Source organism: Hippopotamus amphibius, chromosome 2, assembly GCF_030028045.1.
Source record: "Hippopotamus amphibius kiboko isolate mHipAmp2 chromosome 2, mHipAmp2.hap2, whole genome shotgun sequence".
In the NCBI taxonomy this organism is placed as follows: Eukaryota; Metazoa; Chordata; class Mammalia; order Artiodactyla; family Hippopotamidae; genus Hippopotamus; species Hippopotamus amphibius.
In genome coordinates this window covers 106,837,772-106,863,109 of record NC_080187.1, presented here as the reverse complement: position 1 = coordinate 106,863,109, position 25,338 = coordinate 106,837,772, and the positions used below count along the sequence as shown (strand labels likewise).

General features: G+C 50.0%; 1 protein-coding gene and 1 long non-coding RNA gene across 6 annotated transcripts in view; one reads left to right on the top strand and one right to left on the bottom strand.

The window, feature by feature from the left end:
* The window catches only part of MFAP3L (microfibril associated protein 3 like), a 43,463-nt gene extending 40,872 nt beyond the window's left edge, over positions 1 to 2,591 (bottom strand). For 2 of the 5 annotated variants that reach the window (XM_057720269.1, XM_057720265.1), the window contains exon 1: positions 1,951 to 2,159. The gene's annotated coding sequence lies outside the window, so the exon portion shown is untranslated. Of the gene's footprint in view, positions 1 to 1,224; positions 1,509 to 1,950; positions 2,160 to 2,543 lie in introns of those variants that run through there. The other 3 variants (XM_057720267.1, XM_057720266.1, XM_057720268.1) reach the window with 3 other exon arrangements.
* Positions 2,592 to 2,602: 11 nt separating this feature from the next.
* Positions 2,603 to 19,232, top strand: LOC130844139 (uncharacterized). Its single transcript, XR_009051186.1, has 3 exons — positions 2,603 to 3,672; positions 17,745 to 17,866; positions 18,260 to 19,232. It is a non-coding gene; the product is annotated as an uncharacterized LOC130844139 (long non-coding RNA).
* The last annotated feature ends 6,106 nt before the right edge of the window (positions 19,233 to 25,338 follow it).

Genomic DNA, 25,338 nt, shown 5'->3' with positions numbered 1-25,338 from the left:
ACATGCCTTTTGTTAAATTTCATTGTCTTCCTAACACTGATAAAATAGGTAGGATTTTCAGATCCAGAAGGGGGCCTAAGCATCTGTATTAAACTTCACATTCACAAAGGGGAAACTCAGGCCTAGCTGCTTCCTCCAGGCCAGGAAAAAGCCAAGGGTGAGGGAAGATGGTCCTAACTCCTCCTCCTGAGAACACAGGCCCTGCTGTACATATAAGCTTTACATATAAGCAGTACACATGGCAGATTTTGAACTGGATGCATTTTTATAGAAAAGAGAAACACAATTTCTCAACATTTGTGTTGGTTTTTTTTAAAACTTCTAAAATTTTCTATAATTATATTAAGAAAAATGTTTAGGAGCAATGAACACCACCAACCAAACTCTTTGGCCAAAATGGACAACTACAGGGGTCTAACTTGCAAAAAGAGTCATTGTGTTGCAGCTCTTGTTGTCTGGACACTTCACTCCTGTTATTAAGTCTCAGTCACCTACAGGCATAGCACAGAGCCCACTTGGAGAAACTGTCTGGAGCTTCTGGAATGACAGCTGGAGACTTCTTACACAAGCACAAACATTAAAAGCTGGTCACAATTCAATGAAAAGCAAATACACCTTGAAAATCTATTAAGGTCTATGAAGTACTCAAACCAGACATTTTGTAAGAAGTTAATAAATAAAACAACTGAGCCCACTAAGTGGTACTTTTGGAAACCAGCTTGAGAATTAGAGCTTCAATTAGAGGTAGACCTAGTTCCCACTAGAATAAGGATTGTTTGCCTTGTTCCCAAAATCCAGCAATCCTAAGGGTGGTAATGGTACTAAATGTTTTCAGAACCAACAGAAACGGTAGTGGGATCTACAAATTTCATTTTCCATAAAACACCCAATAGAACCACACTGTTCTAACTTACTCCCTTCTGAAAATAAATTTTCTTCCATCTTGCATTTCATCCTGAACAATTTCACTATGTTCAGCATAGTAACAACTGAGAAAAAAAATGTTTCCTTTAGAAACAAAAGTGAGAAAACTACCAAAAACAAACAAACAAAAAACCCACTGCGCTTCTGCGACTCTACGTTTCCAAGTTTTTAACATAAAGCCAAAATAACGCACAGTAAAGATGGCTACAGTAATCCAACTTTTCTGTAACAAGTATATTTAAAAACAATAACCATTTAACCACAACAGATTATTTTCTACAGTGTGAGCAGATAACGGACCTGCAAACATTTTTTTTTTTTTCTTCTTTGCTAGCTTGCTTTCTACATCTTGCAACTTGCAAGCTCAAGTTTTTTGGAGGGGAAGGCCGGCTAACGGTCGAGCTTAAAATAAACTGGCTCTGCAATTACTGTTTTTTAAGCCAATGAAACACGTTTCCCCACTCCGCGCCATGAAGCAATTCGATGTCAACTTGCTGTGGAGTCAAATGCGACAAACTCCCGAGAGCTCCAGTGGAAGCGGCGGTCGGCGGTGCCCACAGCTCCCCGCACCCCTGCGGCGCCCGAACTCGCCTTCCGCACTCAGGGCCTGCGGGGCCCGGGACAGTGCATCATCCCCTCCCCTCGTACCGGGGACACTGAGGCCCGGTGAATCGGGAGATCTGGAGTCGAAGGCCCCGCAGCGGCTTGGCGTCCCTTTTCCCCGGAGACCGGGGGCCTTCCGGCAGCGCGCGGTGGACACATCACGCTCCTCGCTGTGGGAAGGCTATGGCACGAGCCTGGGACGCCGTGTCCCCGACCCACCGCTCCCGCATCCCGCAGCATCCTGCGACCCAGGAGCCCGACGCGGAGATTCGGGCGCCTCCCGGCGCGCAGCCCCGGCCGCGGGCTCCTGCAGCCCGAGCGCCGCAAAGTTGCGCGGCCCCGGCGGCTGCGGCAGCGACTCGGCCACCACGCGGTGCGGGGCTCCCCGCCGCCCGCTCCCCCGCCCGCCGGCGCCCCACTAACCTGGCTAACCTGACGCCGCCTCGCCACCCCGGCGGCCGCCGCGCGCTCCTCGCCATGGCCAGCCCGGGAGCCGCGCCGCACCGACGCCCGCAGCCTCCCGGCGGCCGCCTCTGTCCTCGCGCCGGCGGCGGTGCGGGCTGCGGGCTGCGGGCGAGCGGAGCCTCCCGGAGCCCAGCCTCCCGAAGCTGAGCTGAGCCGAGCGACCAGGCGGAGCATGCCCAGTGCGCGCGGCGCGGCGCCGCCGGGTCTTCGCGGCAGCGCGGCGGGGCGGGGCGGGACGCCGGGGCCGGGCGGCCCGCGGGGGAGGGACCAGGGCTGCGGCCGGGGGCGGCTCCTCGGTCTGCGCGGTCCCGCGGCCGTACCCCAATCCCAGCTCTCTCCGGCCGGCGCCCGCTGCACGGGGTTGCGCTGCAGCCTCGGCCGCGGCTGCACGGGGTTGCGCTGCAGCCTCGGCCGCGGCTGCACGGGGTTGCGCTGCAGCCTCGGCCGCGGCTGCACGGGGTTGCGCTGCAGCCTCGGCCGCCGCTGCACGGGGTTGCGCTGCAGCCTCGGCCGTCGCAGGAGCCGCCCTGGGCCCGCGATCCCGGACCTACCCCGAGCAGGGCTCCCGTGCGGCCGCAGTGCCCGCGCCGTCAGTGCCCACCGGCGGCTTCTGAGCGGCGGGCTTGGGATTCTAGTCTCCTCCTTTGTGACTATTTGGAGTTTCTAAGTTTTCTCTAGTGACTACTGTGGTGCTTTCTCAGTGAGAGACGGGTTTTCTAAGGCGCCTGCCGAAGTTGAGAGACCCGGCCCCGCGGGGCACGCGGCCCTTTTCCAGACTGCAGGACCGCTTGGTGCGGGGCCGGGATCCGGCTACTGCTCGGGCCGCCCCCGCCGCCGGCCCGCCCCCGGCCCCGCCCCAGCTCCGAGCCCCGCCCCCGAGTCCCGAGCCCCGCCCCCTAGGGCTGCGGCGAAAACCCGGAGCGGCGGATTTGCCGCGGCAGCGCCTCGGCATCCTGCAGGCGACAGAGGCGAGCGCTGCCGGGGGCGGGTTGACGCCACTCCGCTCTCCCTGTCTCTCCTGGTCCCCGGCGAGCCCCGCCGGGGAGCGCCCCGACCCCCGCCGCGGACCGGGCAGCAGAAGCGGGTCAGGACCCGACTGAGCATGCTCGCCGGCTCGCGGCCGCGTTGGGCGCCCAGGTGGACGCAGCCTGGCCTCCGGGTCTGGCCGCGCGGGGGTGGCGCAGGTGTGCGGTCGGGGCGCAGGTGCGCGGGTCTCGGCCAGGCCCGGCGAGGAGGGGTTCTGGCTCACAAGTGAGTGGAATTAGAACGGTTATTTCAGCGTTAGTTTCATTGCCTCAAGAACTTTCAGCTCGTTTCTCTTTCAGGAAACCCGAGTCCTTCATTCTTTTCTCCTGTTTTTAATAAGCATCCTTGACAATTGCATGAGGACACGAAATTTTCACCTGCCTTTTTCAAAGATTAGGGCTTTGTCCGCACTCATGGATCATTGTACGGTGTTGTAGTCCTTTTTTTCTTCAGACAGTTCTTCTTTCCTCTGAGACGCCACGTTCTCCAGGACCCTGCAGAATGCGCTGGTGCCACCTTGGATGCACTTGATCTGGTCGTGGGAACTTGTTTATCGTCTTCCGTTTCGGAGAAGACAGAAATGGAGAGCTTCCAGGGCAGAGAGTCTACAGGCTCAAGAGGAGTAAACTCAGGAACCCAGAGAGATGCTTTCAGGTGAGTTGGATTGTGCCAGTTTCCTGTCTGGGGAGGGGGACACTGCCCCGCCAAGCTTGAGATGGTGGTGAAGCAGGAGGGAAGGGGGCAGGGCATAACCTCTAAAAGAATGACACAGCCCAAGGACATTACATGACCTAGTCCAGGATGGAGGAGGAGTTGACTTCCACTAGACCTTGAGCCTCAGGATACATCAACTAAATGACACACCCACAGGCACCATGATAGTTCCAAGGCTGACCATAAAGGTCAAAATAGGAGGTAGCCCAATTCCTGGAAATCCCCACTCCTTCTCCACAATAGCTGGAATACTCCTCCCACTCAATAGCCTATGAAATTACCCCAATAAAAACTGACAACCCTGTACCCTTCTGAGATGGCCCACACTCTGTCTGTGGAGTGTGTCTCTAAAGAAATCCACTTTTGACCTATCACTTTGTGTCCCAGTGAACTCTTTCTGCAACGAGACATCAAGAACCAGAGCTTCATTAAGTCCTGAGACCAGGTGTGTGATCTCAGTTAAAAGACTGTAGGTTCGGGCTTCCTAGGTGGCGCAGTGGTTAAGAATCCGCCTGACAATGCAGAGGTCACGGGTTCGATCCCAGCTCCAGGAAGATCCCACATGCCACGGAGCAACTAAGCCCGTGTGCCAAAAAAAAAAAAGACTGTAGGTTCAAGTCCCAATCTGGTTTTGGCTGGGTTTGAGTCCTGGCCCATAGGTTCAAGTCCTAATCTGAGTTGCACAGTTTCAGCTGGATCTCCTCTGTGGGTGGCTTCACTCTCGCCTTGTCCAGCCCCAGGTCAGTGCTGGCGTACTTGGGGACACTGGCTACAGTGAAGGTCCTTCCAGAGAAGAATTTCCTGGGAAGCTTCCCTAGAACTCCACCTTGTGCTGTTATCCCCCACATCCCTCCCCCGACCTGTGAAGCCCCATCATTTCCTGTGGCTCCTGAGCCCCACTCTTGAGCTTGTGCAGGCCTCTTGGAGGTCCGCAACGTGAAGAGTCTAGCCTGGGGAGAGGATGGGTGAGAACTTGAATCTGGTATGTTCCCAACAGAAGTCGTGAACTGTAGTTGCTCCTCCCCCACAAGTCCTAGCTTGGTGACCAGTACCCCCTTTCTCTTAGCTATGCTCACATAATGATGTTATCCTAGACTCATCTGCCTTCCCCTGTTATCCAGCTAGTCACTGGCCCTGTCCACCTGCCCTTAGACGTCACTGGATATGGACCCTCCACCTGCACCATCCTCTTCAGGCCCCATCATCTTCCCCATCAACCACAGAACAATGACCTTCTAGAAGGGTCCTCCCTCTGTGCTCTCTCTAATCCATCCTCTTGCCTCCACACACTTTTCTTTCTAAGCAAATTATATTTCAGCATGTCTGCTAAAAATCCCTACATGGATTCCTAGTGCCTTTAGGATAAAGTCCAAGGTTTAGGCATGAAGTGACCCCCGTCTCCCACTCTAGATTGGCCTCCAGCCAGTGTCCCCGCATGATCCCCATCCTAACCAACCCGAATGACTTGCCATGCAAAGTCACACCTCCGTGGTCCTGTAGTTCTCTTGTCCCTTCTTTTGCCTTGCTCACCCCTTGGCAAACGATTACATCTTCCAGCACCCTGTCCAGGCTGGATCTCCGCTGACCTCCCCAAGGGTTTCTCTTGGGTACCTTGCCTGTGCCATGTACTTTGTCGCCATCTGACACACCTGACCTTGATTTATTTTCCTTCCTCTCCACTGCACTGAGGCCTTGTGACCACAAGGGCTCCTGTCAGCCCTTCTCTGTATCTTCGCTCTCAATCCTCAGTCAAATTTTTACTTAATAAATGAATGATAGATATATGTACCCACCTAAAGTTCATTAATTTTAAAAATTCTTCCTAAGATGGTAAGTAGGGAGCACAGAAAAGATACTAGAACAAAGGCACATCATATGAAGTTTGCTAAATGGTTATGCTCCTTTGAGTGATATAAGTGAGACCTCAGATTTGACCTTGGACCCAGTGGATTTTCTTTAGCTTCAGGAATCAGGGCATGTCTGAGGTCCTCGTTTATCAGTCTGTGGCTGCACAAAGTTCCGCATTGTATTGCTAATTAATTCACAATCTTCATTGTTCTCTCTCCTTGTTTCCTTCTGCAGTGTAGTCATAACCTTCTAATTACAGGTTACTCCTTAGAATAGATTGTGTTTGGTTTTTTTTCTGTTGAGAATGTGGTACCCAGGGAGGGCAGGTTAACTGGAAGGGAACATACTTTTTGCAGTTCTGTCAGCTCGTGTTGTCTGCTGAGAGCACTTGGAACTGACTATGGAGGGTCCTGCTTCAGATTCACTGGGGATGGTTGACCCACCCAGACTTCCTGAGCAGCGTGGCCCCGGGGGCCAGCAAGTTTAACAGGTCCTCCAGGTGATTCTGCATATGTTTGAGAAACAGGATTGTAAGTCATATGGATAAAAGAGGAAGAAAAAAAAGTATTAGTCCAGAACTTCAAGTAGCCCGTATATTGTTTTTTTCTGGTGGAGAGATGCCTGTGGGTGGGAAGAGAGGGTTGGCTGTTTCAGAAATGTCACCTGTGTTTGTGTGTGTTCACCAGCCAGGGCTTGTGTTGGGGAGTCTGGGGATCTCGACCAGCACGAGGGTAAGGCAGCTGCTTGCTCCTCTGTGTGTTGAGCCGCTCGGGGCTTTACTTGGTGGCCTTTTAGGCCACGTGCAATTCCCCAGCACCTGTGTACTCAGGGTAGTCCCCTTGGTGGGGTTGAGGGGGCCTTGGAGGCTCTGACCTGACCCCTTCCTGGAAGAGACCAGCAAGAGCTGTGGGACTCTCATTAGGCAGCATCCTTGTTCCTAGGAGTCTGACCAGGCACAGTAAGGAGGGGGCGGGGAAGGAATGGAAGGAAGCAAGTCTTTCTTCCCAAAACCTTGTGACCTGCTGGTGGAGGAATGCGAAGCTTCTTGAAACGTCCGAGTCAGGGTTAGGAAAATATTCCCTTCCTTGTTCTGGGTATAGATGGAACCCTGATGGGGTCATCTGAGGGGTGTGTGCATATGTGTGGTCTAAGCAGTTATCCGCAAACCAGCACAGCCTGCGTGGGGCCGGCGACCCAGCTGGGGGTCACACCCTCCCTGACCTCCTTCCGAGGTCACGACAAAGCCCTGGTCACCTTCCAGCTGAGCCTACTGCCCCCTCCGGGTTTCATTCCGGATGGTGACTTGGATTTAGGGACGTGGGTTATTGGCAGGAGAAGGAATGAATGTGGGGTCACCTCCGTGTGTAGGGCCTTCCTGAGAGGTGATGGGTATCTGTACGAAAAGATTGGAGGAGGGGACCTCTCCGTGAAGAGCAGGAGAGGCTGCCTGGGAGGTGGGGTGGGGTGGGGTCAGGGAGACCCTTTGTAAAACTGGACTTCACAGTTGCGTTTCCCTTGGATGCTGAGGAAGTTACATCTTGTGCATAGCTTGGCTTTCTGGTCTTTGAATTTATAATCTCCTCTGGAGGGAGGGAAGGCCAAACATCCACTTTCCCACCACGGGTCAAAGTTGGGTGACCCGTGTAATGGAATTAACAAACACATCACTGGTCGGCAAGTGAGAAACAGGCACCTAGAGAAGCCAAGATGTTCTCCAGGAGCATGGCAGCTTGGGAGGCCCCACGCCTGGGTCAAGTGCTGTCTGAAGTCCCGGGCTCTGCCCAGGGGAGCGTCTGCAGACTCTCTGACTTGGGTAGGAGAGACCGACTCCTGAACAATGAGGGCTCCAAGGTGAGCTTGGAGACGCGAGGTGTGGTTTCTGTGCTTCCATGCCTCGCTTTTTTTTCCTGCCATTACTTGCTAGAATTAAGAGGGAAGGAAAGGAAATCCTGTGCTTTATCTTTTTGTCTTGTGGGTACACATGATAAAAAATGGACACAGAGCTCAGCCAGGACAGAGGCAGGGGGAAGCCCCAAGGTGCGGCTGAGCCGAGCTGGGCAGGCGGCGGTGGATGACAGGGGAGTACAAGCCCCTTGGGGGGGCCTTACAGAGGGGCCTTACAGAGGCGGGAATGGGGAAAAGGAGATGCTGGCCTCGCAGAAGGTGGAAAGAGCTCGTTCTCATAGCAGATCTGAAGGACTGGAAGGTTGGAAGCCCTGCTTTATGTGGGTACCGGCTTCCTCTGGGGCCTTCCCCTGTGCTGGGCAGGTTAGGGTCCTGGGAGCTGGTGGCCCAGGCCCCGGCCCTGCCCCGGAGAGGGGGCTTCGCACAGGGCAGCGTGGGGATACTGGACATCTGCACATGAATCGTCACCACAGGATGGGGCCGACACGGGGGCCAAACTTACTTTTGATGTTGTTACAGCTGTGGCTTGAGCCCTACCTAGGAACGAAGTTTCCTAACAGGCTGAAACTCCTCTCCCCAGTCACAAGAGACACGGCCCAAAGTGTGCCTGCCTCCACTCAGATCCCCGCTCCTGTCTCCCTGATAATAAGTTCAGTTTCTAGCCGTCATTACAGGAACGGTTGTGTGGTGAGTTCTCCATCGTGGGCGAGTGTGCTTATGAATAGTTTTTCTTTGCTTCTGGCCCACGTAGGGGTTGATACAGCCAATTTGTCCAGCTGAGGGCACAGGGTTCTTCTGCTGGATCACACCTGCATCTCAGGCAGACACAAACTCTGCAGCTTCTCTTTAGTAATCATTTCAGTCTCATCTCAATCTCAATCTCATACTGGCACATAATTGATGCCAGTAAATTTTGTTGAATCACATATTTGTGTTAGAACTACACGTTGGAGTATCTTGGAGGCAGGTGTGTAAAAGTACAAAATCTGTCATTCGTTTGGTTAGTGGGAAACACCATCGAGACTCTGGCCTTGGTCTGTGTCATCTTGATTTGGCTTTTCTTTCTGATGAAATGTTTCAGATCCATTACTAGCCTGTTCCTCCTTGATTTGGGTCAACTGGCAAAAAAGCAGGGCTGCAAATACATCCTGGATGAGTGTATAGCTGAATTCACACAAATTTTTGCAAGAGAAGGTTACTAAGAGGCTGTTTTTTTAGCATCAGAGTTCAAGGGCTCGCTGCTGTAATAGGTCAGCATTTCTGCTATTAATTTCAATAAGTGTCTTAGAATCAGCCATCCCTAAAACTTGAGGAATGTTGTATGTATGAACTAAATGGGTCAGGTTGCTTAAGTTGAATGGAAATTGCGATCTGCTGCCCACAGTGTGGGGTGTAGGGTCAGGTGAGAAGTGCACCCAGGAATTGCTGAGATGCATAGTGACGTTGGCTGGTGATGTTGGGAGCAGTCACAGTGGAGTAGAAGAGGGCTCTGCACAGCTATCTCCGCATGGCTGATTTCAGTGATTTATAATTCCGGGTGTGTGCTTAGGCCTGTAGTACTAATGACTGCAGATGGACTGAGGTAACCAGCCGGTCTTCAGGAATGTCTGGCTGGTGCATGAATATTACACTTAATTACATTAAAAGTCCACTATTGCTTATTTCCCATAAGAGACACGAAAGGCAATGCCCCATCATCTTCAGCCACTTACCAACCTATAACTCATCTGGTGCTGGACCCCCCCTCCTGAGGGCACCAGAGAAGCAGGAGAGCCCGGGACAGCTCTGAAGGTGTCCATGCTAGCACCAAACTAGCCCTGCAGGGAGACCATGCTCCCCGTGGAGTTGGTATTGTCAGTTTCCCATGACCACCTTCCAGTACCTGGGGGCTTTGGCTCTGAAGGTCAGATCCGGTTTTCTGTCTCTTATTTTCATTTGTGTTGACTCTCACACGACGTATCGTTCTTGAGAGTGTTGTTTGCTTTCATTTTGTAGTGTCATGGGAGGCTTGTGAGAAGACTTACCAGGAAAGGAGGAACCAAGTCAGTGAGTCAGTGCTGAGACCACCTGGAACAAGCCTCGCGCCCAGGACGGCTCCCAAGACCGCATGCAGGGAGGGTTGAGTTGATTTATTTCATATAAGATTCTGGCTCATGTTTCCTTTAAATAGTAGTTGTTCTCTAACTTAAAGTATTCAAAATGTGACCTGAGAGGGAAGTCAGGAGCATAGAATTACATAATTCAAACATTGCCAATTTCTATGACCCACATGAAATATACCTTTCTTGTGTTTGTGAGATCTACTGCATTTGATTGTCAGGAACCAGTTCAGACAGCAGGATGGCCGCCCTAGCTTCCCTGAATGTTCCCCCGGTCACTGGGTCTGCCAGGGCCTCACTTCCTTGGGGAGAAAGCCGTGGTCCAAGCGGGCCTCTCTGCGAGTAGGGCCTGGGGGCCAGGAGGCTGAAGGCCAGAAGTGCAGGGTGATGGGGACCTCCTGGGGGCTGACAGTTACCCTTTTGCTCTTCCTCTTCCACCTCTGTGCTCGGGGTCAGGGGTGATGGAGGAAGATGGTGGTCCTTTGCCTTCAACCACCCCCAGCCTCCAACCCCTCATGGCGGTACTGGGTTGAGGCCTGGCGTTGGGGCTGGATGACCCTCCTGCTGCCCTCCTGTCACCTCTGCTCCCCAAGCATGGGCTGATGACCTGCTGGTTTCTGGGGCTGGACCCCATCATCCCGACCCAGCCCTGTTGAGGATTCCTGGCATCCTGTGGATCCCCCTGGGGTTTCCTCGAGCCCCTGGAAGCCAGAAGCCTCTCTGAGCTGCAGCTCAACCCGGAGTCTTAGAGCTGTGGGCCCTTTGAGGGGGTTGGAGGTAGAGAGACAGAAATTGGGCATGTAAGAGGGGATGTATGTCTGCACTTTATACTGTTGTCAGCAGAGTGTGATGTTTTTATGAAATCAGTATGTTTGCTGTCTATAAACACATATCCATCGTTTTAGAGTGAGAATATTTTTCATTTGCTGCATTAGCGGTCAAGCTGATCCTCCTAAACGTAAAGGTGATGGTACCTGCGTGAAGTGTGAAAGGGGCCGTGCTGTACAAGCATCACAAAAATTTGCTCTTAATGTCAGCACAAGAAATTAGCCGTAGCATTTGTGACTTCTAGAATGCATTAGATGCGGTATTTGGGCCAGTGAAACTATATTGCACGTAAGTGGGAAAATTGAGTCTAATGCATGCATTTTAATTTATTATAAAATAAATATGCCAGATTTGTCTAACAATTTAGGAACATTGCATAATTTATATGACAATTCATTTACGAAAGAACTAGGGTACCTTTTTTTTTAAGCCATAAAACAAATTGGAGAGTGACTCTTATCCCATGAGTTATTTATGGCAGAAGATTAATAAAAACATTACGCATGATGAATGCATTTGCTGTTACAGGCTTACAGCAAGAATAAATATCACAATAAATAATAACGAATTTCACATTTTTAATCAGGCTAAAGAATTTTACTACACAGCAAATTAAGTAACTTTATTTTTATCTGGCACAACATTAAAATTGTTCTATCATGCGAACTGCATTGACCACACGTTACCCAGCCCCCCAAACTAGTTGAAACTTCGCGAGGATGGAGACCACGCCTCCTGTGCGTGCAGCCTCTGTATCTGGGGTGCCATCCTACATGGGGTCGGTACTGGCTCAGTGTCTGCTGGGTGACACCTGAACTTAAGGAGTGATTTAGACAGTTTTTTTTAATTAATTTTTTTTTGGAGTATAGTTGATTTACAGTGTTGTGTTAGTTTCAGATGAACAGCAGGGTGGATTAGTTATACATATATCCACTCTTTTAGATTCTTTTCCCATACAGGTCATTACACAGTATTGAGTACAGTTCCCTGTGCTGTACAGTAAGCCCTTTATTAGTTATCTATTTTATATATAGTAGTTTAAAATAAGCTAGTCCTTATGAGGAAAGGTACATGAAAGTATGGCAATGACTTCCTTTGGAATAGTTGTTTATCTAAAAAACCTGAATGATGATTTGGTTAGAAGCAACTTAGTATTTGGGGAGGTGGCTTTTTACATACAGTTAATCTCTAAAATTAGTATGTAATAAAAATTACTCTAGAAAACCCCTTGCCTTGACCATAAAATTTAACATTCCTGTTTGAGTAAATAATCTCTCTCCAATGGGAGGATGAGAAGAATGTCTCTGTACAAATGTCCAGGCAGTCAGATCCACAGTCTTGAAGAAACCTCTCAAGTGCCCGTGTGGCTGGAGGCTGGGGAGACACCCAAAGGATCCTGCTTGTCCACAGGATCTATGCGTTCTGCCTTAATATTAAACCTTTATTCCTGAGTACATTTCACTATGAGGATTAAACATAAGAAGTCACGGTTTCTGCATCTTACGTAGGGGAGGGTCAGATGCAGGAGTCAGAGACCATGTGGCCTTTTGTGCTGTAAGGAGCCTGGAAGTCATGGCAGTTCTTGGATTGAGTTACGTTATTCAAGAGGCGGCCGTTCTGGAGCAATAACCAACCAAACAGGGCTTCCTCGAATAGTTTAAGCTGGATCAAAACCTCCGTGAGCAGCCTGGCTCCAGAATGGTTATTGCTCTCAGGTCACAGGACACATCACCATGACAGTAAAGCCAGGGTATCATCTCTTTTTGGAATTTAATCTCACTTTGTTCTGCTTTAAGATGGTCACAGGAGGTTGCGTGAGGTCGAGTGGATGAGTGCAAATTGTCACCATTATTAGAAACCCTCGAAGATCGGGTGGGCGGTCTGAAGTTCATCATCAGTACTGTCTTTGGACCAAAGGTGCACTATTTCTGTTCCATTTGTGTGAGTGCACTGTGTTCTCAGCCTTTCCTTTAATGATGACCTTACTAATCTAAGAGCCATCAGTGTCCTGTTTGCAACCTGCTCAGGCACCTGGGTGATGAATGCCAGTGCGAGATTTACTCTGAAACAACCTGATGGTTTCAATGCCAGGGATGCCTCTTAAATTTAGGCTCAAGTACCAGGGGCCACAACGGCTCATCTTACAGCGAGATGGACGCTGATAGTGTCACGGACGGCTCCAGGTCCAGGGACCCGAGTGAGCTGCATGTGGAGAGTGTGGATGCCATGAGCTCCGGGAGTTTGGTGTCATTTAATCGGTTTTAATTTGTATTAATGACATTTAATTTTTATTACTAATAATTACATTTAATAATTTAATAATAACTTAATTTAATAATAATTACATTTAATATTTCCAATAGTGAACCCTTCCCAGGGGCCTGGTGTCCCTCGGTGGCCTAGCAGCTGGACCTCTGCGTGCTGAGTTGCCCAGAAGTCAGGGGCTCCAAGGCCTGCTTGTCCTGCTGGTGTTCCCTGGGCAGCCTGCTGAGGGGCATCTCTCCCCTACCTGTGCACTCCTGCCATCCGAGCTGCTCTGCATTTACCAGGGCACCTGGTCCTTCCCCACATGCTGAGACATTGTGCATGAGTGTGTGCCCTGCAGGGCCCTATGCACGGATGTCCCCATGTCCCAGCACCTGGGGGGGCAGACCCCAAGCCCACTGGGATGAGTCCTGCTGGGTCTGTGCCTACTGTGCGCCTAGGAGTGATGTCCATGGGCAGGACTGAAAAGGCGGGCAGACTAGGTCCATCCACCTCTGTGCTGTGGATGGAGTCCTGTCTGCCCTGAGTTCCCAGGTGGAAGCCTAAACCCCAAGGGCTGGTCTTGGTGGGGGTGGGAGGTAACTGGGTCGTGAGAGCCCAACCTCTTGCTGGGCTAGTGCCCCCGTGGACAAACCCAGAGAGGATCTCTCCCCACTTGGGGACACTGCAGAGGCAGCCATGCAGGCCAGGACGGGAGCCTCCCTGGAAGCCAACCCTGGCCATGGACTTCCAGCCTCCAGACTGTGACAGTAACGTCAGCTTTTGAAGCCCCCAGCCTGGGGAATTTTGTTACAGCAGCCTGGGCTGGCTAAGCCAGCTTGTTTCCAGGAAACGTGTCTAGAACATGGTCTTTCTCTGACTCCAGTCTCCTAGTGGAGCCATCAGCTGACAGTAGGGCCACAGAGGGACCAAGATCAGGGTGTCAGCAGGGCTGTTGTCCCTCTGGGGAAGGAGCTGTCAGGACTTCAGCGTATGAATTTTGGGGGACACAGTTCAGCACACAACAGTGCGATCAGTGTGAAGTTAATCAGCTTATGGAAACTTAGAGCCAGTAGGGTCCTGGAGATTATTGGATGCAATCGTATTATTTTGCACGTGAGATCGATGGGCAGTAAAGACTATTATTTTAAAAATTAAATCATGTAAAGTGTCCTTCAGATGCTCCCAAATAATTAGAGATCCTTTATTTGCCCACATCTATCTCCAGCCCCAGCGGCCCTTTTTCTTCTTTCTCCGACTCTGCCTGCCCTCCTGGCTCCTGCCCACCTCCATCACCACCTGGAATCCTTCCCCAGCTGTCCTCAGCAGTGGACTGCCCAACTCTGTGCCACCAGCCTTTAGTAACTTGTCCATTCTGTCTTTTGACTTTTATTCATTGAAATTTGAAATGTACAAACCACCTTATGTTACCTTATGTTTTAATCATGCCATGCAGTTTTTAGGCTCCTGGCATTTGCTGATGGAAAGATTTCTGATATTAAAAGGAACTCTGATACTTAGGCATGTGAAATTTTTCTGAAATACAAGTTTTTTATTTTGTTTTTTTGGGCCGTGCCATGGGCCATGCGGGATCTGAGTTCCCCGACCAGAGATCGAACCCGGGCCCCCTACGGTGGAAGTGCAGAGTCCTAACCACTGGACCACCAGGGAAGCCTCCTGAAATACAAGTTTTAATCACTTGGGTTTTGAAGAGTGGATGTGTGGGGCCAGGCTGTGGAGTGGGTGGTAATGAGTAACTGAGTCAATGAGTGCCTGGCTGGCCTTTCTTCACCCAAACGTGAAACTCACTGCCGTTCTCACTTTGATAATGTTAAGTCTTTTGTTGGGACTGTATATGCAACCACATCTTTGGGAACTTTAGAAAGTTCCCAGGGACATAAGATTCTGTTGGTCTTGCCTCTACAACAAGGCTGTGTGCTCCCTGAAGGCAGGAACCTCCTCTTTCCTGCTTGGTGCCAACTTCCTGCTGGGGCAGGGCCATGCTTGTTGACCTGTCACTCCAGCTAGGTAAGCCAGGTGTTGTCCCAATGTAAATAAGGTCAATAGAGGAAAATGTGTTATCTTACTGCACTAGACTCAGCAGATATTTTGAGAGTAAACATGTATTTACCATGATTAACCCATGGGGTTTGCCATTTCAATTGAGACTACGATGTGAATTATACTTTTTTTTTTTAGCTCTTTATTGGAATATAATTGCTTTACACTCTTGTACCAGCTTTTGAGGTACACCAAAGTGAATCAGATGTATTTATACATATATCCCCATATCCCCTCCCTCCCACAACTCCTTCCCACCCTCCCTGTCCTGGCCCTCTAAGGCATCACCCATCATCGAGTTGATCTCCCTTTGTTATACAGCAACTTGCCACTGGCTATCTATTTTACAGTTGGTAGTGTATATATGTCTATGCTACTCTCTCACTTCGTCCCAGCTTCCCCTTCGCCCCCCACCCTCCCAACCCCGTGTCCTCCAGTCCATTCTCTGCATCTACATCCTTATTCTTGTCCTGTCACTAGGTTTATCAGTACCATTTTTTTTTTGGATTCGGTATCTATGAGTTAGCATGCAGTATTTGTTTTTCTCTTCCTGGCTTACTTCACTCTGTATGACAGTCTCTACGTCTATCCACCTCATTACATATAGCTCCATCTCATTCCTTTTTATGGCTGCCGTAATAGTCCATTGTATACATGTGCCACATCTTCTTTATCCATTCATCTGTTGATGGGCATTTAGGTTGCTTCCATGTCCTGGCTATTGTAAATAGTGCTGCAGTGAACATTATGGTACATGTTTCTTTTTGGATGAAATATATTTTTAAATATTGTAAAAATTACAGCTACATATTAATTTTTCTAAAAAGTTAAAAGTAAATTTTATTTCTCTACAGTGAATGAAAACTTGAATTTTTTTAAAAAAAATTAATTGAGACTCAGGAGTATGCCATATACAATTAGTGACAGGCCTCACATAGGAAGACAAAATATATTAAATCTCTTCATTGGAAAATCAATGTTTAAGTATATTACTTCCCCCCACTATGACTTAGAATGGCCTAGATATGATGCTTTACATGGAGTGTGCAGAAATGTCTTGATGATTCATTCACTTAATATTAACACCTACATGTATTATCTTGTATTCTTTCAGTTAATTGAATGAACAGATTCAGAGAACATTATTCATGAAACTCCAGGCCACAGTATGATTAAATAATGTTACATTCATACTTCCTGCTAAATATGAGATACATTTGGATTTTGGGGATGGTATCAGAATCAAAAATTTATTGTATGACTGGCTCTAGGTCTATCCACCTCACTACAAATAACTTAATTTCATTCTTTTTTATGGCTGAGTAATATTCCATTGTATAAATGTGCCACATACAGAGTGAAATAATTCAGAAAGAGAAAAACCAATACTGTATGCTAACACATATATATGGAATCTTAAAAAAAGAAAAATGTTACTAATGAACCCAGGGATAGGGCAAGAATAAAGATGCATATGTAAAGAATGGACTTGAGGACACAGGGCGGGGCGGGGCGGGGGGCAATGGGGAAGCTGGGATGAAGTGAGAGAGTAACTTTGACATATATACACTACCAAATGTAAAACAGATAGCTCGTGGGAAGTTCCTGCATAACATAAGGAGACAAACTTGATGATGGGTGATGATTTAGAGGGCCAGGATAGGGAGGGTGGGAGGGAGTTGTGGGAGGGTGGGGATATGTGAATAAATACAGGTGATTCATTTTGGTGTGCCTCAAGGATTGGCATGGCAGTATAAAGCAATTATATTCCAATAAAAAAAAAGGTAGGTGTTTACCCGATACTGACTAGTGCTATTGGCACAGGCCCTGATCTCCAGCTATCTGGGCTCAAATCCCAGCTCTCTCTCCACCCTCACCGGGCTTGTTGCATGAATTTGAGCCGTTGACCTCTCTGTACTTCAGTTTTGTCACCACTGAAATGGCAACAGCCATAGTACTATTGTAGAGGGTTACTGTGAGCCCTGCATGTGTTAATATCTGTGCCTGGCCTATCGTAAGTGCTCAATAAATGTTAGTCACTATGATTTTCGTAAAAAAAAAAATTTACTGTAGTATGAGCTTTTGAAGAAATCATCATGAGGCAAGCCTGCCACCCTCTGGTCAAGGCTTGTTACTTCAGCCAAATAACCTGGGCATTTTTCATTACAGCAAAAGAATGTAATACAATTTGAAGCAATCCTATACGTGGACTTTTGAGATTTCCCAGGCTGTCATAAATTACTGAAGTCTGAACGTCCTCATTATCATTCCCCCAAGCCTTTCATGTTTATTCATCCCTTCTGATGACCACTGATGATAAATCTAGGGCTGTATATTTCTGAGTCCTTGATACAAAGTCCAAGTTTGATTCAGGCTTCCGTCTCTTAAGCAATCATGTACCAAGAACCTATCTGTAAGTGCTGCCAACCCTCCTGCAGGATTGCACTCCTCTGCCTCTTCTTTCCTGACCACATCGCACGCACACACATACACTGGTGCAGCTGTCGTGTCCCCATGCAGTGTCCCTCTCCTCTGTCTGGCCCTGAGCCCAGCCTGGGGCTGTCCGTCCCCCAGGAGTCCCAGAACCTCAGCTTCCTTATGTGTGAAGTAGGGACTAATGACTCCTCTTGGTTGCCTTGAGCATTAAATCAGGTAACGTGGGAAAGCCCTTAGGAAGCTGTAAGATTCTTCTGTGTGTATCCATCATCAGCAGTTAGAAGACTCACCAAGATATGACTGTGTGACTTTTCACCTCATCTATGTTGCCCAACCCAGCTATTAGTCCTCTTTTTCTTCCCTGTTGTGCTTTGAAGATCCCCTTCATGGGCAGGCAGTGTTAACTAAACGATAGCCATACACAGCGATGGGGAGAGGTGCTGGGGGCAGGAGGTTGGGACAAGACCTTTTCCAGAGCCCTGTGAGAAAGTCCCCTGACTGTGTCAATCCCAGTAACAAGGTTCCTTTCATGGCTGTTATATGTGTTGTGTCACAATTGGATTATCCCAGATTTCTTTTTAACCTTTTCAGGTCTTATGAGCTTCAAGTGCCTGAAATTTCTGGTTTGCCTGCTTCTCAGTGGAGCTGACGGGTATGTCTGCGGCTGGGGCTGTGCTCAGTGTCCACGTGTGTCCACGTGTCCACAGTGTAGGGTAAGCATTCAGTGACCACATTCATCTCTTTAATTGCAGAGTTTAGCATGTTCTTGCTACATGGAAAGAAACGTCTGTTTGAAATCCTGAAAAGAATCTTCAAGTTGTCAGGGGCCCCGTTAATTTCAGAGTGCTCCGTCATTGAACTTAGGGACCAGCAGACTGGATGTGTATCCTCTGGACTTCTTGGGAATCAGAAGAAGGTGGACACTTCCTGGGGACTGTTACTGTGTAACAGTTGAACTATTATGTACTGAACTGTCTATGTACCATTGAACTTGATCTACCTATACTTTCTGCTGCTGAGATCTGAGCCCCTGGGGCTGAGGTGGGCTGCTGGTTGTTGGAACATTTAGAGGAGGATGTTGATCACTGTGTTTTCACTTACTCTAGATGCAGTGCGTGATTATTCAGCTGCTCAGTAAAGAGATACGGGGGACAGGACCTCACCTGGAGCCTCAGGACATGGACACACTGCCTGCTCACACTTCCATGCACGTTGCCAGGCGTTTACAATGAACGCAGCTGAGTGCTGAACACTGCCCCACCCCCTGTCAACCCCCTCCAGGTGGCTTTCACCCCCCTCTACGCCACGAAGCTGCTTTTCAGTGATGCCTGTGACCCCCGTCTCAGTGATTAACGGAGATGACTCCCCTCCTTCCCTTTAAAACTTTCTTGGTCGAGCAGAATCTCAGAAGTGGCTTTTGGGGCACATGGAGTCCACCATCTCTCCAGATTGCCAGCATCCTGATTAAAGGAACCTTTCCTTTCCACCAACACTTCTCTCTCTTGAGTGTTGACTTTTGAGTGCTGAGGAGCCAGACCTGATTGGGTAACCCCAAGTCTCACCTCCAGCCCTGACCTCTCTCCAAACTCCAGGTGGACACTTCCAGCTGCCTCATCCACGTCTCCATCTGGGTGTCCTTGGGGTCTTGCCACTCCCCCAGATGCCTGCGTGGCTAATGCCCACTTGAGTCTTTGCTCGCCTTCTCAAGGACCAGGCTAGCATCCTGATTTCAGGCTGCACCACGCTCCTTGCCAGCATCCCTACCTTCTCTGCCAGGTGGCCCCACGGCCCTTTGTCCCATCGAAGATGCTATGTGATGTACTTGTGTATTGTGTTTATTACTTATGGTCAACCTCCCGTGCTAGAATGTAAGCCCCATGATAACAAGGGTCCTTATTCACTGATGGGTCACAGACGCTTAGAACTGTGCCAACAAATATGGGCATTCAAAAATACTGGTTAAATATGTGGATCTATCATTTTGTTAAGCAAAAAACAAAAACAAAAACTCCAAAAACAAAGCCAAAACAACAACAAAAAACAACCCAGGGTCATATTGTATAAATAAACTGCTTTAGCAAACTCTTTTGCATGGTGTTTCTTGAATGTTTTCCCACTTCAATAGACATGCAACTGAAACTTTGTTTCTAACTACATTGAATGCCACTGTATTCTCTCTCTTTTTAAAAATTAATTAATTTATTGGCTGTGTAGGGTGTGCTGCTTCACGCTGGCTTTCTCTAGTTGCGGTGAGCGGGGGCTACTCTTCACTGTGGTGCATGGGCTTCTCATTGCATTGGCTTCTCTTGTTGCAAAGCATGGACTCTAAGCACATGGGCTTCAGTAGTTGCGGTGCGTGGGCGCAGTAGTTGTGGCTCACAGGCTCTAGAGCGCAGGCTCAATAGTTGTGGCGCACGGTCTTAGTTGCTCTGTGGCATGTAGGATCTTCCCAGCCCAGGGCTCGAACCCATGTCCCCTGCATTGGCAGGCAGATTCTTAACCACTGCACCAACAGGGAAGTCCTGGTAAGTCTCTTCATTGTTTAGTTTACTTGTTTTAATGGTAATGTCTTTTTTTTAATAGCTATGTTGAGAAGGAATTCACACACCACAGACTTCCCCATTAAAAGTGCACAATCCAGCAGCAACACTTATGCCCTGGAGGCCTGCCCTCAGCCAGGCACTGTCGTGGCCCTGAGGATGCAGCCGTGAGGAGCCTGGCACAGCTCCTGTCCTCAGAGATGAGGGCCTGGGAGAAGAACATCAGTTAACAAGCGCACCGAGAATGACTTCTTACTGTAGGAAGAACTACAAAGGAAAAGAGGTTGGGCTGTGTGGTGTCTGACAAAGGCCCTGAGCTGGCCAGGGGGTCCAGGCCTCGCCTCCAAGTGCATGGTGCATGGGACCCGAGTCCTCAGGGCGAACGGGGATCAGGAGGTGGGGGGGGCACGGGGGGAGGGTGGCACTCGAAGGAAGTCATTGTGGTCGGACACTTGGGCTGCTTCCTTCTCTCTGTAATATTTGCAGTGTTGTCTCCTTCCACAAATTCTTGGAGGTCCAATTTCTCTGTCAAGACGTATGTGGGTCCACCCTTCCTCCTTCCCTTTGTTCTTTCTCTTCTTTCTCTTCTTTGTTCTTTCTCTTCTTTGTTAATAAAAATTGCGGAAAGGGTGGCAGTTAAGGTGTCTAGGGAATTCTAGGTGCCCCTGCTGCTCTGTTGCTTCCTTCCCAGGTTGGTTCAGAGGAGGTTCAAGGTGCCTGGGGGAGAGGTCCTGTGGCAGGTCTTTGCAAACAGAGGCTGCTGTGGGGGACAGCAAAAGATCTGGACTTGCAGTCAGGCTCCAGTATTTCTGAATTGTAGCGAGACATGTTTTTTTCTCCTGGTTTCTTCCTTAAATGTAAAATCTAAGAGCCCCATGAGGGTATCATCTTGAGTGCTTCTTCAATGACTATAATTGTAGTGTCTGGGCAATCCAGCTATGTAAATGTTCAGTGTTACTGGAATCATGTCTGTATTTCAGGTTGGAACTTAAATTTTCAATGTCAGTTATAAAAAAAAAAAGACAGAAAATAGTTTACAGGAAGTGTATGAAATAAAACAGAAATAAAAACAACCCCAAAAGAAGGAATACAAAAAAAAGCACATGAGCCAAACCATGCTAGTAAGACAGAGAAAATGAGTTTCCTCATTGGGAATCACGCAATACTTATTTCAGCCTAAATTCATTCAGTAGCCTCTTTTTATTCCGTTTGTATTGAAAAATTGTTTTGCTTCTCTCTTTCCTCAAGTATCTGCCCTTTATTCAGATTTCACCTTAGATGCTGCGTTGTCAGAGTTTGTCCTGATCCCCTAGTTGAGACGGAGGGTACTGTCCGCAGGCTCCTCAGGGCTCTCCCAGTGCTGCCTCTGCTCCTTGGTGACCCATTTTCCATGCTAGGGTCAGAGTGACCTTCAAAAGCAAAGTCAGCCTTGCTGTTCTCCTTCTTGGAACCCTGCTGAGGCTCCCATGTCTGTGGGCTAATTCAGGACCTTGCATGGCCTGCAAGGCCTTACCTGGTTGGCCACCTCCTCAGCTGCCCTCTCTGGTGTTTTATCTTTTACCACTTTTCTTATGAACTGAGTTGGGGTGGGGAGGGGCATTCATATGTTGATGTTCTAACCCCAAGACCTCAGACTGTGACTGTATTTGGTTGTAGGGCCTCTGTGGGAAGACATTCAGAAGTCTTTCTGAAACCTTGTAAATGTTACTAAAAGTAATTAAAGTATGTGGGCCGAGTGACTGGATGCAGAATGTCCTGCTTGGGCAGTGGAGGAACTAAGGGTGCTGGGCGTGGAGACCATGGGGGCATAGGCTACCGTGGAAACAGAATATTGACCCTCTCTGGGGGGCGCAGCCCCTTTCTCCCTTGCACACCTCATATCACCCTGTTTGGCCCTGGAGGATGGCTGGTTAGCCAGAGACAGGTAAGATTCCTCAGGGGAGGAACAACCTAAGACAGGCACAGTCTCAGAGGGGCCAACAGGGGTGGGGCACAGACCCTTAATCCTTCTGAGAGAGGTCTCCTGCCCCCACGGCTGCTTTGCTCTCTACGCCCAGCTCAAATCCACGCCCAGCTCAGATCCACACCCTGCTCAAATCGGACCCAGGAGGCAAACAAAGATCATTGCCCCAGTCATGTGAGGCCTTTGTTAGTTTATTTCAAAGATAACCTTGTTTGTGGGACTAAACTGGGAGTGTTAGCCCTTTAGGCTATGCCAAGAACTCAATAAAAGCAACGTGGGATCAATCAACAAGGCTCTTGATCCTAGAGCTCTTGAGTCCCCCGGTCCCATCCTTCTCTTAAATCTGTGTCTGTGTTTTCTTTAAGCTTGCAGCACCCGTCACTCACCTCGAGTCGCCGAGCTGGTCTCGGCAGGCCTCTAAAGAGGTAATTAAGTTAAAATGAGGTCATTAGGGTGGGCCCTGGCCCCTCAAGATGCCTGTGACTACAGTCCTTACAGGAAGAGATGAGGATACAGCCATGCACAGAGGGATGACCACGCAAGGCCACAGGGAGAGGCAGCTGTCCATCCATAAGCCAAGGAGGGATACCTCAGAAGAAACAGCCCTGCCGGTTCCTAGATCTTGGACTTACAGCCTCCAGACTGTGGCAAAATACATTTCTGTTGCTGAAGCTGCCTCATCTGTGATGCTCTAGCACACCTCTGCCGACCCCGCAGCCTCTCTCTGAACTCTTTGACAGTTCCTTCCCAGGCCTTTGCGCTCCAGGACCACTCTGCACGGTGTCTGCAGTCTGTTCTCTGCCAGTGTCACCCATCTGGGGCCTTCTCTGAGCCCCTGTTACACATAGCACCCCAACGTTACATTACCCTTTTCCCTGCATTATTTTCTTTGTAGCACTTTACGGTCAGTTCCTATCAGGACCAAACGTTCCGGCTCTATAGTTGGTTGTGGACCCGGAGCGGTGACTCCAGGGCGGCCACAGAAGCTACGTGGACCAACAGCAGGAAACCCACTGGATCCACCCCGACCAGCTGCGTGAGTGGACTTTCCCTGGAGTGGTAGCTGCTGCTACGGGCTGGCTCTGGGTATACTTCGTACCATGGCCTTTGAGGGCCTGTGCTTATCCGACCGAGACAAGCGTGACTCGCCTGCTTAGGGTATGAGACAATACATTTATTTTTGAAGTATAAAAGTAAAGAGCCACGTTAGAGAAGATTTTGTAAATAAAGAGAAAAATGACCCAATTGTTGCCGTTTTGGGTAAGCGTCTTTGTTTTTATACAGTTGTAACTCGTTTGAAATAGGGGTGGGGCGGGCGCTCAGCCGTTAGCGCCACCATTAGCCCCAAGTTAACTGGAGACCCTCAGGTGACGGTTGGCGCCCAGCCTTTAGCGTGAGACTCTCAGGAGACAGCGCGCAGGCGTTAGCGCGACCGTTAGCCCCGCGTTAGCGCGAGAGCCTCAGGTGACGGTTGGCGCCGCCCGCCCACAGTCCATGGCCCGGGCCCCTGCCGCGGAGAACGGAGTGAGAGGCCGACCGTGGCCTTCTCCCCGGGCCCTCCAGGCCCCTGGCCTCGAGCCGGCGCCCGGCGACAGGCTGAGGGCTGAGTCCCGCGGAGCCCCAGGGCCCTCCCCAAGGCCCGCCGGCCGGGCCAGGCCTGGAGGCGGCGGGAGCCCGTCCCCTGTCCCCGCCTGGGCGACCTCAAAGCGGCCACGTCTCCCGGGACGAGGTCCATGGAGGCCTTAGCAAGTGAAGGACATGGACGCCGCCATTCAGGTAACAGCTTCAACCAGCTTCAGCCTCTCCGGTCAGGTTTCCAAGATGGCGGGAGGTCAGGGTGAAGTTGCAAGGACACTGCACGCCATTACTTCAGGTCCGCCTGTGGGGGTGGGGCTGCTCTCAAAGAAGGACGATCTCTGTGAGCTGGGGCTTAGCCTGATGGGTATTTGCTGCAACGTGTAAGTATGTATCGATTCATATAAATGATTTTCTCCAGGTTCAGTGAAAAGCCTGAGGGGTGCCCGGCTCCCTTGGGGAGGATGGCGGGGCGGGGTCTGGGGACCTGGCCCTGAGGGAGCCGCCAGTGGAGAGCTGCCTCCTCAGTCGGCTGCGCGCTGGCAGGAGGACCAGACCCGGTGCTGGAGGAACGCTCCTTGCCAGGGTCACCGGCCCCCTGACAGGGACCCCCCTCCTCTCAGCCAGGCCTGTACCTCGGAGGGCGAAAGTCAAGCCTTGAGACCTTGCCCTTCCTTGTCAGAACAGAGGATAACATTTGTTTGGTGCAGATTTACAGGAACTTCCTTACCTGACGGTGACCTGACCTCAAGAGCAAAGGATCTGACACCAGGGAGGCTGCAACAACTAACCACGCCCTCCCTCACCTTCCTTGTAAGAGGGCTTTGCTGAAACTTCCAGGAGCGGAGCTTTTCCTCCTTGCACAGCCCTGCAGTACACCCTCCTCTGCTCCAGACTCCCACATTTTGGTGTTGTGTGGCCTCACTCTACGTGGGGCAGTGAGGTAACAGTTAGTGTACACTTTATAGGCTGACTTTTACCATAATGGCGTTTAGTGGTTGCCAGAAACTTAGTTACGTTGATGAACCGTGATTGACACAACATTTTCCCACCTTGAGACCTCTAGTCGCCAAACCTCTACCCCCACCCCCAGCTTTTTGCTGTTTTAAATTACAGTTACTGTCTTTGTAGTTTTTAGTGTCTTGCGTATTTTGGGTAACTCTTTCGCGTTCCAGAAGTGGGATTCCCGGTGGGCAGGAGAAGGTGAAGGCAGCAGCTGTGGGTCCCCCAGGCCGCACACATTCCCAGGCACGGGCTGCTTGCATGCCTGCCCTGGGCTGGCTCCTGGGGACGGAGCTCTCGGGGTACATGGAATGCAAGAGTGTTCTGCACGCCGGGGGGCTGATCCCTGCTGTCACAGCTTCTCCAGGTGGTTTATGCTGAATACCTGCTCTCCCTCTGTGGCAGGCGGGCAGTCTTACAGCCACGTTGTCACCCATCATTGCTGAAGGACTTAAGCGAGTCCCGTGGGACTGCTGGGAGAGGACTCTTGGGAGCTTGTGCCTCGTTTTCCCCAGACTTTGCCCACGTGACTTTCCCTTTGATATTTTGCTCTATCCTTCTGCCGTAATAACGTGTAACTGTGAACAGAACAATTTCTGGTCCTCCGAGTCCTTTCAGTGACCCATGAAGCCTGATGGTGGTCTTGGAGACCCCGACACACCTGTCTGGTGGGCATTCAGTTGCAGGTAATGGAAACTACTCTGACTGTTTTAAGCAAAAAATGTTTATTATCATGTATTCCATGGTTTCCAAATAGTTGGTATGACTGAAAATGTGGATGGAGCAATTTCCACAGGGCTGGGGACAGTTTCTAGCCCTGCATGTCCCTATTTCTGCCAGAAGCAGATCCATCCAGCTTGGCAGCAGCCTGCTGTGAGGTCCTGCTGCCTTAGCTGTGCCGGGAGACGGAAGCCCCACATCCTGCCCGCTCATCTCCTGACTCAGTTCTGAACCCAGGCATCTGAGGGACAGAGCTCACACCTGGGGCTGCGGCTGCAAGGCCCTCTGGAAATGTGGTATTTCACCTTCCAGAGCTCAAAGACCCAGAAAGGAGCTCAGAATCTGAGCCAAGGGAGCCAAGCCACAGCATCTAATACACTGTGTC